General features: G+C 36.8%; 1 protein-coding gene across 6 annotated transcripts in view; it reads left to right on the top strand.

Moving 5' to 3' along the window:
- The window catches only part of ATP13A3 (ATPase 13A3), an 81,626-nt gene that overhangs the window by 7,657 nt on the left and 59,337 nt on the right, over positions 1-14,632 (top strand). The window contains exon 1 of one of the 6 annotated variants that reach the window (XM_070242715.1): positions 9,691-10,002. The exons of the other annotated variants lie outside the window; for them this stretch is intronic. The gene's annotated coding sequence lies outside the window, so the exon portion shown is untranslated. Of the gene's footprint in view, positions 1-9,690; positions 10,003-14,632 lie in introns of those variants that run through there. 6 annotated transcript variants of the gene reach the window in all.

Raw genomic sequence — 14,632 nt, 5'->3', positions numbered from 1 at the left:
ATTGTGAGGGCAAGAGTAAATGGGAACTTACTATTATTTTTTAGTTTAATAACAGGTAACATATTCAAAACAAGTCGTGTGTGTGGGTGAGTGAGGGAGTGATTGAGTGAGTGTCATGAGAGTGTGGCGTGAGTGTGTGTGGGGGGCCGTGACTGAGGACTGCTCTTTTTTAAAGTGGGGCAGCAGGTGGTAATGACATAGTATTATATGCAGGCTCTTCATAACAAAAATACCCCGATTTTTCATCTTTGGTAATAACATCCTAAAAACCTCAAGGTGTTAATCTCATGTATCTCTAATGTACATTTTATGTATATTTTTGTCTTTTCTTTGTGTCTCTGGGTATGTATGTGGTTTCTTTTTTTCCCCACATACTCTATGTTATTACTTGTTGGTTTTCTCCCTGGCCACCTTATAAAATGAAAAAATATGTTTAATTGTGTTTTTACGTACCTTGTTTTCATTTAGAAATACTGATCAGTGAAATTTGTCTACATCTTTTCTTTAGAAAGAAGACTTGAAATTTTATTTTCCTTCTGTGGCCTTTGGACTGGTTTCTTTAATATGAGCCACTAGCTCTTCGTAGTCCAGAGATTTTTCTTCCATCTCTAGATTATACCTTTGCTTCTTAAGCCATCAGTTTTCTAAGCTCATTTATAATTTATTTTTGTTCATGATTTCCTAACATTTCTCTTAAGAATTTTTCTCCTTATTATTTTCCCAAGCATCAAAGAAAGAATTTTGCCAATTATAATAATATAATTCAGTTTACTAAGTAAAATTTAAAGTACTACAGGCAAGTAGCTTAATTTTGTTTGGAGCACTTAATTATTTGAAAGACTGGACTAACCCAGCCAATTCTTAAGTAGATTTTTATTTCACAAGTCCTTTTGATGTGAAAATATACTTTTTATAGTTATCACTGCCTTAGAGTTAGTTGGTGAGTAATTTTGAGCTAAGCCATGGTTGTTTTCTCTTCAGTTTTTGGTGAGAAGAGGAATAGAATAAATGGTTTAATCTAGTCAGTTTCAGAAGCATCTTAATGTGTCTTTCCCCTCAATCCTTTCTCGTCTCTGATGCAGCCCATAGTGAATAACCCTTCCTCGTGCTCCCTGAAAAGTCGTGGCGTCTACCAATTATTGTCATGCATGAGATGTGATTTATAGGCAGTAAGGAAGGAGGCTTGGTTAGGGCCTCTTGGTTATGCCCTCAGGATTATGTTAGCTCATTTAACTATTCAGTACTGTTTTTGGTTCCTGTGTGTGCCGAGCACAGGGCTAGGTGCTGGGTGTACGTTGATGAATGAGTTCTGCCGTCTTAGAGGTGAACAGTGTGGCAGGTGAACCCAGTGCTGCTGCATTGCCCAAGTCCAGAGGACACTGTTCACATTGTATTCTTTGGGAATGTGACCCTTTGATGTAGCCTTGGGTCACACTTCAGCTGAAAAGTTTTCAGAAACTCCATCATGTACAAGTTAATCCATATCTTTAATATGTCAATCAAGCCCCTTCATCAAAATCTGATCCTGTCCATCTTTTTAAGCTCCATTTCCAGCCATTCCCCAGAGACCACCCTGTGCTCCAGCCAGTTTGAGTAACTTGTATTCGTGACCTTTTCTAGGATTTCTCACCTTAGTACTTTTGCATATGGTAATTTCTTTGTTTGGATTCCATCCCTCTGTTATTTCCCCTCTTTTTACTGCTTGTTTGTGATGGATTTCACACCCTTCAGGTCTTAGGTCAAGGACAGTTCTTCTCTGAAGTCTTCTCCGTCCTTTGCCCTCCTCCCCCTCCCCTGCTCCTCTCCCTGCTGCCGTTGCTCCCATGCTACCTGCTTGATTGCAGTACTCAGCCATTTGTGTGATGTGTATTTGCTTACTTACTCTCTAGCCCGCTAGACTTGGCTCCTTGAGGTGAGAAATTTTGTCTTTGGAATCTTTGGCCTTTGGCACATGTAGATAATGATATTCAAACAAATGACTTTTTGTGAAATCAGAAATGGTGATAAACCATAATGATTCTTGTTAGAATCCTAATTTAATATTTACAGGTTTATTTTGAAATATTAGGATACTTGGGCAACATCTTGGTTTTCTTGATTAATTTGCCTTTTCTTAAATAAAGCAACAGTCTGGGGTTAGATTTCAAGATACTGCTTGGCTAGGATACAGGCACTGTTTTAAGTTCATTGGTGAACATGTTGGTGAGACTGTCTGTCCATAATAATGAAAAATTGACCGTAAATGGTCTCTAAAACAGATAAACAAAGCTTTTCAGTCCAGGAAGAATGGGCGATTCATAGGATTGCGGGAGCATCAGCTCCATCTCTCTCTGTCAGTGGTGCCCACTGCTGCTCCTGTGCAGGAGTGGATGAAGTGAAGAAGTGGGACCTCTTCATGTAAGGCAGTCAGGAAGAATCTCCAACTTAGAGGGACCAGCCTCTCTGGGTGGTAGATCTGCAGTGCCTGCTCCCCACATCTCCTCCATACTTCTTTTTTTAAAATTTTGTTGCTTAGAGATTTATCAGCTTTGAGAAGCTATAACTCATTTATGTATTAACTTCTGAACAGAAAGACCCTTGATTAAGAGGAAGAGGAAGCAGTTGATACTGAAGAGCATAGTGCTGTGGTGGGGGTTGTATAGGGTTACGTGAGGTCACTAAGGATCCTGGAGAGAGGGTATTGGGCGTGTCAGGAAAGGGGCATAGGGGTGAGATGTGGGAGCTTTTGCACAGGAAAAGAGGAAAGATTTTACCTCTTCCTCACACCCCGCGTCTTTCCCTGTCTCATTTATTCAGCTACATTTCTGGATGCTGGCCTGTTTCCCAACCTTTAAGGTTTTTAGTTTGTAAGTCCAATATTGGGGGACAAGCGCTCTGACACGGACAGAGGAGGGGCAAAGGCGGGAGAAGTCCTCTGCTGGGAGGTGAAAGGGACAATCAAAGCTTAGTAGAGAAGATGCTTTGCTAGGGTCTGGCAGGACTAGTAGCAGCTCTTCAGCCAGACTAAGTTAGGGAAGGGCATTCTTGGCAGAAGGAACACCATATAATAAAGGAATGGAGTCAGGAAACAGTAGGGCTCTTTGACGACCTGCAAATTTTGTTCTGTGTTGGTGGGATGTAAAGTTGGTAAGGGGTGAATCATAACCATCGGTGGACGACAGATGGTGTTGACAGCTAGGCAAGGTCAGGTTCTGAAGGACTTTACGTCTTCTGGTCAATTGTGCCTTTGTCCTTGGAGCCCAGCTGGGCCTCTCTTCTACCTCAATTCCCCGCTGTAGGGAAACACATAGTGTTGTGCATTGTAAGACTTTTCAAAGTCTTGCTAGTGAAAGGACTGCTCACCTTTGTTTAATCCAGTATTTTTCTTCAATTTATAGGAGCAAGGGATGCCTTCCTTAAAATTTTATTTTGGAGCGACTCTTTTACCAGTTTGGGAAATGCTGCTGCAGACAATAGGAAGCTATTGAAATTTTAAGCAGAGAGAGAGATGATCATGTGTGATTTGTATATTGATTTGAATGAGGGAGACTAGAGAGGGGATACAGACATGAGTTGAGGCAATGCCAAGGGAGACGGGGCATGGTGAGGTGAATCTGAGAGAGGTAGAAGCGGGCAGACTTAGTGCCCAGTTTTATATAGAAGACATGTGACAGCATGGAGCCTAGGATGACTTCCAGATTCCTGTGGCTTTTTAGGCAAATCATATTCATTTTGGAAGAAAGATAAAATGTGCCTATTGAATTTTAGTTGTCTGCAGACATGTATAGGAGATGTTTGAATCCGTGGGTCTGGAACCTGTGAGAGATCAGCGCTGAAAATACTGACTGGTGGTTGCCACTGTAGACAGAGGGGCCAGGAGTGCCACCGTTGGCCCTTGGTGATGTTCTTACAAGGAGAGAAGCCCGGAGAATAGTAATAACTAAGAAATGGGCAGAGGAAGCAGAGACTTGGGGAATATTAATAATTAAGAAGTGGGCAGAGGAAGTAGAAGCTTGTTAACCTGGCTACCTGCCCCACCACCCAGGCTAGCATAATGTGAAGTACAGTTTAGCAGAACTGTGGGAGGTAGAAAGGTCCTTTGTGGGCCATTTTGGGAACCTAGTCACTATTTTCCTTATGAAAGAATGTATTTCAAGTACATTTGGCTTTCAAATGAATTTTTGAAAAATAGACCCTTGAAAGATGGTGCAATCTGCATGTCACTCTTAAATTTGTTCGTAAGCCTTTTTGATATAAAGTCACCCCATGCTTGCCTTTCTAGGCAAAGTGAAAAATGTTAATCTTGGCTAACTGAAGGTTATTTTTTTCTTTTTTTTAAAAGATAATATTGATTGAAAAATGGTAAGTAATGTAGATAATGCCTGTAAAAGTGTTTTGTAAACTAAAAATGCCTCTACAAATGTCAATTTTTCTGATTGGTATTATTATTGTGGTTGGCACAGTTCCCAAATACGTTGACTTTTTAAAAAGAAATCCTGAATAGTGGATTACAGAATGACCATAGGAAATGAGAAAGTTCAGATTTCTATGATGACTGTACCATGAGTAAGGCCATTATCCTCTTCACAAGCTGTACAGTGCTGTCTTTTTGAAATATTTGTTGAATGCAGATGTTAAAGGCTTTGTACTTCCTTTCTATGCTGAGTCAACATGGGTAAGTTTCAAATTGGGAAAAAGGAGTAAAGCGGAAAAAGACTAATTGATGTAATTTTAAAAAGCTGATCAAGTGCCTATCAGTTGTAATTGTAGACTTGCCGGATGGTACTTTCTATGCAGAATAGTTTCTTAGAGATTTTGTGTTGGTTTTTGGCTGAGTCTTCATAATGTCTGCAAGAATGAAATGTGAACCATACTGTAGTATAGATCATGAATAAAACTAATTTTGCTTTCTTGTAAATGTAATGCAATAATCTTGAACTGAACCATGTTGAGTAAATGAAGAAAAATTATTTTTGGATTTGCTGTTAACGAGAAAAATGAACATCTCTGGGGTCTATGTGTAAGTCTTTAACATACTGAAGACTTAAAAATATCATTCTCTGGAAGGTTTTCTTTTGTTTTTCTCTTTTTTCCTTCTGCATTCTCCCCCCTCCCCCACCCGGTTCTTATCCTAGCTCGTCCTCTCCACTTTGCTGCTCTATTTTGGAACCTTTCTGTGCACACTATTACTTTTTGTTTCAACGTGGAGCTACAGTGTAATCTTTTTGAGTGCTTTTAATCAACAATTTAAAACTCACCTCGTACTACCAACTATGCACTTGACTCAACTGAAATGACAGTCCTATGACCAGTTGAGACCAGCTTTGAGCATGTGCCTGCAGTGACCACCACATCACGACAGTCACCTACCATTTGCAACAGTGAGGTTTCATCCTGCCTGCACCCCGAGTTTAGCTCTGCTAAAATGTGGAAAATATGAGTCAGAATTCAGGAGTGTTTAGATTTCATAGAACATCTTTTAAATTACTGATTGAAATAACAAAACAAGTTATTGGGGATTTGATTTAACAGCGTTACAGTTTAGAAGAAATAGTCACTAATTTGCATTAAAATGGAAGAAACATTCATTTATATATTACTTAACAAACCCCTTACTTTGCCTCTGAGCTTAAAAGTGTAACTTTTAGTTTGGAATTTCAGGCTCACTTGTCAATTTGACTTGTTTATGCAAGCTGTTAATTAGAACTCTGATCTGTCAATTCCTATTGTTAAATGCCCATGTCACACAATATCTTTTGTGATTGTTTTAAAATACTCTTACTTGTTTCAGTTAGGATTTTTTGCCTGTAAGTACCCACTCTCACTCCCAAATTAAAACACAGCATTTTTATTCTAAATTTCTTAAGTCTAACAATACGGACGAATGGGAAGAAACCGTTAATAGTAACATTCATGTACAGGTACATATGGCATGGATTTCTAATTGGGATTGTTTGATCACAGTATGTGGGGGTTTCAAACTTTAGTATACTGTCAGTTGGTTTTCCAAAAAGGTGGTGCAGATTCACTCTTAACAGTGGTGTGTAGGAGTTGCTCCTTGTCTTTTGTTTTGGCCAGTTTAATGGGTAAGTAATGTTTAAGTACATAATCTTACACTTTACCTCAGCTTGTTCTCTAATAGGTTCACATGCTCTTTAACTGTTACTGTTCTCCCCTCCCCTGCTCCACGACATTGTTAGATCCCTAAATTCTACTTTCACACAATTGTGATTTTGGGAGTAATCTTTATAAAGGGAGTAATAATATGCCTGCCTTATCCCCTCCCCATTATCTTTTGTTTTGTGGTTTTTTTTGCATGTCATATTTTTCCATTGAGACACATGAAACAGAGACAATTGTATAGGCAACTATTACTTTCCCGTGTTAGTATCTCTGGAGGTACAAAAGTAAAATCTTATATATAACTTCTCATCTTTCGTCACTCTTGATCAGCAGCTGCTCTATCAAGGCTTGTGAAACTGCCAGCCTCTTTCCTTGCTAATGTTGGAACGCCGCTTAGTGGTGAAAGAGTACAGCAGCAGGCTACAAGCAAGGTAGTATTTTTGTAGGTCAAAGACTTTCATGGGTGGAATGTTTCATATGAATTATTACAACTGCCTCATTTTAGTGGAGAAGAAGTTGAAACCAGAACAGCTGAAGGAACTTGCAAAATAGTTCATGTTGAATTAATTGTCATTTAAGGACAAGTTAAAACTGACTCTTGAGTTCTCTGTTCTTTTAATTTGGTTATTTTTTTGTGTGTGTTTTCGGGTAAAGTTGTCTATCTCCTACTGTTCCTAATGTAGTAATAATAAACGTGGCATATGTGGTCACTTAATGCTTACCGATGAGTTAGGTTGGTACAACAGTTTAAAATTTGCTGTACTTAGGCTGTGTCTCTGGCTAGTACTTTTCCTCAGTGGAGCCAAGCTGTGGAGAAGATACAAAAATAAATATGATCAGCTGCAGCTTAGTAGAAATGTGCTTGTCAAAGGAGCCCTCAAGGGCTGGTCCCGTGGCCGAGAGGTTAAGTTCTCACGCTCCGCTGCGGCGGCCCAGGGTTTCGCTGGTTCAGATCCTGGGCAAGGACACGGCACCACTCATCAGGCCGTGTTGAGGCGTCGTCCCACATGCCACAACTAGAAGGACCCACAGCTAAAGTATACAACTATGTACTGGGGGGATTTGGGGAGAAAAAGCAGAAAGAAAGGAAAAAAATAAAGATTGGCAACAGTTGTTAGCTCAGGTGCCAATCTTAAAAAAAAAAAAAAAAGGAGCCCTCAGAATGACTACTTTATCTTGCCTGGGGTAAAATAATTTAAGAGTGAAGTCCAAGCAAAGAGCTGGTCTGACAGGGCACCGTGAAGTGCTTTCGAGCTTCCTGTAATTTGAGACCCAAGGCTCGCAGTGTGTTGCAGAGTTAGCAGTTTATACAGACTCTCAGCCTTCCTCCTTCCTTTCCTTTCTTTCTTCAACTCTTTTAAAGTATTGCATGTTAAGTGGCAGAAGCATTCAGCAAGTACTAAAGTTTCTCTCCCCTGCCATCCCAACACACTGTCACCACTGATAGCCACTGTCACCAATTTATTGATAAATTTGGCTTTTGATTAATTTAGGGGTAGGTGCCAGTTTTCTTTCTAGGCCTTTTTGGTTCTGCCAGTTTTGAATATTCAGTCTGTAGGACTGGTCTTAAACACAGCGATCCTGTCCGCTATTTTCTGTTGCCTGCTGCAGCCTTTTTCATAATAGGTGGTGAGATTTTGAAATCAATCCAGCAATTTATAACACTTTCTCAACTCTCAGTCCTTGAATATGGAATTTTGAAAAGTGACATACATGAGGAATATTTAAGTGGAAGTATAAAAGTTTTAAGATCAAAGTAGCGTTCATGAATGAAAGGAAATCTGTCATTCATATAAGTAAATATTTAAAAAATGCAAACTGTTTATTTTGTTGTATGTAAATGATTTTTAATACAATTGCTTTCTTATAAAGAGAAAATAAAAAAAGATGCAATTTGTCAGTCTTAGGGTACCTTTTCCCATTTTTTACTAATTAACTACTGTATGGTTGATTGTAATAGTCAAAGCCACATTTTTGTCTGATGATGACAGTTTTACCACATGGAGTTTCTCTGAATAAGAGGGTTGATTTCTTTCTTTAAATAATGTATGTAATAAAAGTGATAAAAATGTGTGCAAGTATTCTGTAATGCAGGGTCAGTTATAACTTAATTTTCTTACTGTTGATCCTAAGATAATTACATTATCTCTCCTAATTATAACTTATTTTGTTACATCTATCATATTTTTGTAACATACAAAAAGGTAAAATTATACAAAGACTGCACTTCACAAATGTAAATACAGTCTTGGTTCGGTGTATATTGGATACAATGGTCTTCCTTAAGCCTAAACACAGAAACAAAAGCATGTATTATAAGAGAAAGTTTAAGATGGGAAGTGATAAAATGGGTATTCAGTAGAGCTTTGTTAAAATTTAGCTGGGATCCTTGTAAAATTTCCATGTATTCATTAAATTATATTATGTCATTCTTATTGTTAGGAGCTGACTTGAAGTGTTAAGTTTTGCCCTCAAAGTTTTGTCACAGTTTAGTTACTGTAGTTGGGAGATTGAGATTTTTCTTTTTCATTCTTTTTACACAATTGTGTGTCGATATTAAAATTGAGGTTGTTCAGTGAGTAGAGTTAGGATTTTCTATGTGTTAGGGCTCTTTCTATTTCAGTTGTAAAGGTAGAAATGCTTTTGAATTGCAGAAGGTCATCTTAGTTGCTTTGAATGCTGCAGATTTGACAGCGAAATAATAGTCAGGATGCTGGCTGTGCTGTTTGTGCTTCAGGATCTTTAAAACGCCCTTTACTGAGTGCTCCTTAAAGATAGGTTTATCAAATCTTTATTTAATGTGGGTAGGTATGTTTAATTCTCGGGTAAAAATCTAGAACTACAAAACAAAGTGGGGTGATGCCCTTTGTCCTTCAGCCATACAAGGTGGCCCAAAAGTCTTAGGGCAGTTTTAATTTTTAGAACTCCAGAAGTGTGTATTACAAACATAAAAAAATTGTTTGAGGGTTTCTTTTATAATTACTTAGTTTTGTGAATTTTCAGTAATACATTTTTAATTTTAGTTTTTTACTTCAATCTTGCTGAAATTGGCAAATACTGAAGTAAAAAGTTAAATTAAAAATGTATTATTCATAATTGCATTGCTTGAAGTTTTACTTGAGTTACAGGTCATTCTCTGAAATCACCTTGTGAAATTACCTACTTTGAAATTCGAGGTGCATACATAGAATATCCTCGAAGAAAACCCTCCACACACAGACCATTGAAATACTCTTGTTAGAGCTCATGAGAAACTCAGGTTTGAAGCAAAGATGGCTTAGGGGATTTCTGTTCCTGTTGAGGCCAGCTCATCTTGTTTTAGGAAATGAGATCTGACCAACTCTTATCCTAGATTAAAGACTATACTTTAAATGGTTCTTAGTAATTATATAATGTGGAAAAAAAAAAGTAAACTTTCAAAAATTAGAATTAGATTTGTTCCTGATAGTTTCACTTTGTCCTGTGCTGCTGTTTTTACTCAGACAAAAAAATCAAGTTCATTGTAAATGCAAGGAAGGGTTTGGTTAAGCACAATAGCCTATAAGCTTCTTGCTCTTCAGATAACATCAAGGCTCAGGCATGCGCTTTGGAATTGGGACTTCAGTGTGCTAGCTGGATGTGATTTATTCACAAAATAGGAGCTCTACCAGTGGCAGGCAGTTAAGCAGAAGGGTATATCTTCTGAAAACCTATTTAAAATTGGGGAATTAAAAAATCCTAAATTTTAATGTCTTAATGGTTTTGAAAGCAGTTCAAAAAGAACCAAAACAAATATTTGGCAGAAGGTTCTCATTTGAATGGATTTTTATGCTTGGTTTATTTTATTTTTATTGTTAAGAGGCAGCTTTTGAAAGCTCTGCTAATATCAGCATTTGGGAGAATGATGATATAGTGCTCTTGGTAAGAAAAATTTCTTTAGTTTGTTTTCTATGATCTAGAAATTGACTTGATTAGAAAACACATGCACTTCAGCAAACCACTGAAGTTATATTTCTGTAAGTTAAATGGATTTTAGGCGTGTGATATTAATGCTTCAGGTGTCTAATTAGATATATGGTAGGATAGTCTTTAATATGTGTTTTCATCTTGGTAAGCAATATATTTTAAAATATGTTTACATAGGTTTTTATCTTCATGGAGTCATAGAAAGTCAGAAGGGCTTTCTATTTTTGTGTATGTTTTTGAAATTTAAATACGCATTTACAATATATGTGTTTTAAATGTAAGCTGTTACAATGGTTTCATTGGATTTTACTAAACCTTTGTCTGAAAGATGAATTCTTGGGTAATTTCCTATGAGGTATGTTTAAAGAGAATAGTAATTGGTGGTTTTTAGAGCAAGTTTTTATTTAACTCATTTATTTTTAATATTTCAACTTTGGTAAAATTTGGTAAGATGTAAGAATTTTGCCTTAAAAGAAAGCTAAATTTCAGAGAAATAGTACTCGTAAAGAGAATAATGAGATAATATGGTCAAGAATTGTAGAAAATACATTGTTATAGTTGATGCACCGTGTATAATAACTCACTTAAAAATAATTAATTGGAGTATTTTTTCCTCTGATCAGTTTTGAACTGTAGAAGATGAAATGAGAATATAGGTATGTTAGACTAAGGTGAACTCTGTCAAGAGGTAAGATTTGGGGAAAAAGTTTTAAATAGTTATAAGTACATGGACTTAATGAAAACATTGAATTTTAGTAGTAATTCCTTTTCTAAAATTATAGAAAGTGTGCCTTTTATCTGCTAATACATTCTACATTGAAAAATTAGTATTTACAAAAGTGGGAAAGTAGATCTATATTTCTGGGCAATGGATGAAAGACAGAGTCAAGAGTTACATTCAGAGCCCAGCAGTAAGAGTTTATGGATAAAGCCTGGTACATAATAGGTTGAGTCAGTGGACTTATATAGAGGCAGAGTTCTCAAGATTTGTGGCCTGGTGCCAGGAATGAATGTCTTCTGAAAATTTTCTTCTCCTAAAATCTTCAGGTGGGTGGCTTTTACTTATTTTAAACAACTTTCTATTGTAGTCAATTTCTACATACTAAAAAGTAGATTAGTATAGTGAACTCTCGTGTACTTATCTCTCGGTATACTCTCGTGTACTTATCTCTCGGCTTTAGCAGTTACCAACTTATGACATCCCCTGACCAATAAAGATAGGATTTAAAATTTTTAAATTTTGTTTGGAAGTAAGTTCAAACCTGTAGAAAAGTTGATGGCATTAGTGTAAAGTTGTTAATTAAGTTCCTTGGTTATCCTTCTGATACCTGGAGAATCTGTAGTGATGTCTTCTCTCTTATTCCTGGTATTGGTAATTTGAGTCTAACTAGAAATGATCAATTTTATTGATCTCAAAGAACCAACTTTTGGTTTCATTGATTTTTCTGTTTTTTATTTCATTGATTTCTTCTGAATTTAGTTATTTCTATTTAGTGATTACTATGGATGTGATTTGCTGTTCTTTTTCTAATATCTTAAGGTGATAGCTGAAGTCTTGATTTTGAGACCTTTCTTCTCTTCTGATACTGGGATTTAGTGCTGCAAATTTTCTAAGGGCTGTTTTAGCAGCATCCCACAAATTTTGATATGTCTTCATTTTTGTTCAGTTGAGAATACTTTCTATTTTCTCTGTTGATTTCTTTGATTCATGAATTTTTTAGAACTGCATTATTTTGTTTTCAAATATAATAAGGCTTTCCTACTTTCTGTTACTGATTTCTAATTTATTTCCATTGTGTTCAGAACACACTTTGTATGATATGAATCTTTTTATGTTCCAGAACATGGTCTTTCTTGGTAAATGTTCTGTTAACATGTTAAAAGAATGTATATTTTGCTTTGGTTGAGTGAGTGTTCTGCAAATATCAGCTGAGACCTCTTGATTGATAATGTTGTTTAGATCTTCTATGTCCTACCTGGTATTTTTAAATTTACTTGTTCTATCACTTATTGAAAGAGCAGTATTTAAATGATATCTCCAACAAGAATTGTGAATTTCTCTGTCTCCTTTAGGTTTCATCAGTGTCTACCTCATGTATTTTGAAGGTCTGTTAAATGTATACATGTTCAGGATTATTGTATCTTTATGAATTGACCAGTCATTATGAAATGGCTTTATCCCTGGTTGATATTTTTTGCTTTGGAATCTGTTTTGTCTGATGTTAATAATCATTCTAGCTTTATTTTGCAGAGTGTTTGCATGGTATATCTTTCTTACTTTTACTTTTAACCTACTTGTGTAAGTTGCATTCTTACAGTCAGTGTATACCTGTAGTCTTGCTTTTTAAAAATATAACCACAGGACCTGTCTGGCTTAGTGGTTGAGTTCTCATGCTCCCCTTGGCGGCCCGGGGTTCACCAGTTTGGATCCTGGGTGTGGACCTACACGGCACTCATCAAGCCATGCTTTGGCAGTGTCCCACATGCAAAGTGGAGGAAATTGGCCTGCATGTTGGCTCAGGGCCACTCTTCCTCACCTCCCCCACCAAATAGAACCACAGTCTCTGCCATTTAATTGCTGTTTAGACCATTTACATTTAATATGATTTTTGATATAGTCAGGTTTAAATCAACCATATTGCTGTTTGTTTTCTATTTGTCTCATCTCTTTTTTGTTTCCTTTTTCTTTCTTTTCCTGTTACGTCAATTGAACTTTTTATGGTTCTATATAATAGCCTTTGTTGGTTGGTTGATTGATTTTTTAGTTATGACTGTTTTATTTTGGTCATTGCTTTAGAGTTTATAATACACATCTCTGACTTATTACACAGTCTTCCTTCTAGTGATATTAAACTGCTTCAAGTAGAGTGTAAGAACCTTGCAAGAGGGGCCCGGGGGCATAGTGTTAAGTTCACCTGCTCCACTTTGGTGGCCTGAAGTTTGTGAGTTTGGATCCCGGGCGCAGACCTACATACTGGTCATCAAGCTATGCTGTGCTGGCATCTCACATACAAAATAGAGGAAGATTGGCATAGATGATTGCTCAGGGCTAATCTTCCTCATTAAAACAAAACAAAACAAAACAAAAAACCTTGCAAAAAGTATACTTCCTCTTCTCCTTATTCTTTATCCTATTGTTTTGTGTATTTACATATAGTTACCATTTCTGGTGATCTTCATTCTTTTGTGGAGATCCATATTTCCATGAGTTATCTTTCTACTTGAGGACTTTTCTTAATGTTTTTTTTTATGATGTAGGTTTGCTCATGATGAAATTTTTTCAGCTTTTGTGTCTGAAAAAGTCTTTTATTTCACCTTTGATTTTGGAAGATTATTTTTGCTAGGTGTAGAATTCTCTGAATAGTTTCTTTTTCTCTGTACTTCAAAGATGTGGCCCCACTTCAAAGTTGTTGCTCTGCTCTCGTTACCTGCATTGTTTTTAGCAGGAAATCTGATGTCATTCCTATCTATCTCCTTAGGATATAGCGCATCTCTTTTCTCTGGCTCCTTTAAGATTTTTTTTTGGTCACTGGTTGTGAGCAGTTTCATGATGACATGCCTTGGTGTAATTTCTTAATGTTTCCTTGCTTACTCTTTAGTTGGGCTTCTTGGATCTGTGGGCTTATAGTTTTTTCATCTACTTGGAAACATTTTTGGTCATTATATTATTAAATATTTTTTGTTCCCTCCCACCCTACATGTATATTAGGGTGCTTGAAGTTGTCTTATAGCTACTGATGCTGTTATTTATTTATTTTTTTTCACCAGTCTGTTTTCTCTGTTTTTCATTTTGGATGTTTCTCTTACTGTGTCTTCAGGTTCATTGATTCTTCTGCAGTGTTTAACCTGCTTTTAATCCCATCTAGTATATTTTTCATCTCAGATGTTGTACTTTTTCTCTGACGTTCAATTTGGTTCTTTTTCATGTCTTTCATGTCTCTGGCTTAACATGTTCAGTCTTTCCCTTTGCTTTTTGAACATATGGACTACAGTTACAGCAGCTATTTTAATGTCCTTATCTACCAATTCAGTTATCTTTCTTCTGGGTCCTTTTCTATTGATTTTTTTTTCTCATTATGGGCTGTATTTTCTTGCTTCTTTGCATGCCCGTTAAGTTGTAATTGGATGTCAGACACTGACTCATTGGGACTAGATACTTTATATTCCTGTAAATATCCTTGAACTTTGTTCTATGAAGCAGCTAAGTTACTTGGAAACAATTTTATTCTTTCAGGTCTTATTTTAAAGCTTTAATAGGCAGGACCAGATTAATTTTCAGTTTAGGGCTAATTTGATCCCATTACTGAAACAAAACCCTTGTTAATATACTCCCTGATTCCTTGTGACTAAGGAGGTTTTCCACTGTGGTTGGTGGGAACAGGCACTCATCGTAGCCCTGTCTGAGCCCTGATGGTTTTTTCCTTCTTAATCCTTTTGGATGGTTAGTTCCCTGGCCTCTGGTTGTTTCCTCACATACAAGTGCTCATAGTACTCAGCTGAAGACTTGAGGGGGACCATCTTGCAGATGTTCGGTGTGCTTTCTCTGTACAGATCTCTCTTCTGGTAATCTGCCTTGCAAACCTGC

The sequence above is a fragment of the Equus caballus genome, chromosome 19 (assembly GCF_041296265.1).
Source record: "Equus caballus isolate H_3958 breed thoroughbred chromosome 19, TB-T2T, whole genome shotgun sequence".
NCBI lineage: Eukaryota > Metazoa > Chordata > Mammalia > Perissodactyla > Equidae > Equus > Equus caballus.
The sequence above is the reverse complement of the archived record's forward strand: the minus strand, read 5'-3'. Positions and strand labels throughout refer to the sequence as shown.